The sequence below is a fragment of the Morone saxatilis genome, unplaced genomic scaffold (genome assembly GCF_004916995.1).
Source record: "Morone saxatilis isolate NCDOM2014 unplaced genomic scaffold, NCSU_SB_2.0 Contig20, whole genome shotgun sequence".
Lineage (NCBI taxonomy): Eukaryota > Metazoa > Chordata > Actinopteri > Moronidae > Morone > Morone saxatilis.
The window spans coordinates 25,117,659-25,119,244 of NW_023339763.1; the positions used below are offsets into that span (position 1 = coordinate 25,117,659).

At 34.6% G+C, this 1,586-nt stretch overlaps 1 protein-coding gene across 1 annotated transcript in view; it reads right to left on the reverse strand.

Moving 5' to 3' along the window:
- LOC118331858 (CLOCK-interacting pacemaker-like) overlaps positions 1-1,586 on the reverse strand; it is a 12,486-nt gene that overhangs the window by 10,447 nt on the left and 453 nt on the right. The window lies entirely within an intron of this gene.

Genomic DNA, 1,586 nt, shown 5'->3' on the forward strand with positions numbered 1-1,586 from the left:
ATATATATATATAGGCTATATACACAGACACCAAACTACTAATAACTAACTAAATAAAGTAAGAAAGCATTAAAGTGATACATGAGGCTGCTGTCCAGAGGAGTTCCTCACACGGCCGGTCTGACTGTGTACTGAAAGCATCCATGATGTTGAGTTGCATGGCCACGCCCCCTTTATATATTAACGAGCGCGTCTGTGATGACGTCGCGGCGGCGATTTGGCCAATCCCGTGCCGAGACACGTGTTTGGGTGGTGACGTCGGACAGTCCACGTGAGGGGTGCGTTTTGGTACTAGTACGGTGCTTTTAAGTGCTGTTGTAAATATGAAAGCCGGACCCTGTTGCACATGGAATGACTGATACATTAGAGATGTTGTTCTGTCTTTACAAATATTTAATTACTTATTTACTTATTTATGAAGTAAATCTACACTACAGATATGACAAATACAATATAGGTAAATATGCATAATGCACTTATGCAGATTTTGTCTCTGCAGGCTGTCCAGCAGTGGAAATGAATGCTTTGACCTCATTTAAATTTATTTATTATTTATAATATGATTTATTTTTTAATAATAATTATGTATTATTATATCTATTTTTTTGCAGGAGAACTGCACTGGTTTAAAATAACAATTGATTTTACTGCAGTGGTGTGGAGATCAATACAGGCTATAATTTACAGATGTTGCCAGGGCCCAAAGCTGCACAAACTGAAGGGGCTGGTAAAATGGTCTCTCTGACGCCGTGTTCATGGACAGACGGAAAAACTAACTTTCTACTAGAAAATGGTTAAAGGGCTATGTTACCATGGAAAAAAAGTTTAGTGTGTGGCAACTTTTACGTGTCACAAAAAACTGTTAGGCCTGATATGGTGATACATCCCAACATCATAACCTTCCTAAACTATTATATTCACAAGAGAATAATAATAAACTTTATTTATATAGTACCTTTCAAATTGTACAGTTAACAAGTGCGTTATATAACAGGAATTAAACATTAAGAACCATAGCACCATCAGTAACAATATATAGAATAAGCAATAAACACTATCATATACAGCAATAATGAAAATAATAGATAAAACAATAAAAGACAGTAAAACCACAGTGAATAAAAGGTTAGATAGGAGGATCACAGGAAGGTTGATATAAAAGTGTGTTTTAAGAAGACACGTAAAAAAAGTTATGAATTTATGACCAAATAAACACATAATTTTTTTCTGATCACCACTTGCAAGAAATATGCTGGGTTTTGAGCTTGTATATTTATTTCCCCCACTGATTTGTGTCACCAGCTGATGGGTTCCTCACAAAAAGACTATAATAACATGTTCCACGTGTAACAGAACACCTAAATTATTTATTTTGTATTGCTGAAACATATATTGCCACTAAAAACACAGCTATTCATGCTGTGCATTTTGTATATACTGTCATAGCCACCTATCTCATGTATTATTATTCTAGCATCCTTTGCATTCTGCTCTATTGCACTGTGTACAAACGTTATATGTTATTATTGTTTGTGTGTATATACATTTGCACATTTTCAATTAAATTCTATTCAGTTTTATTTGTA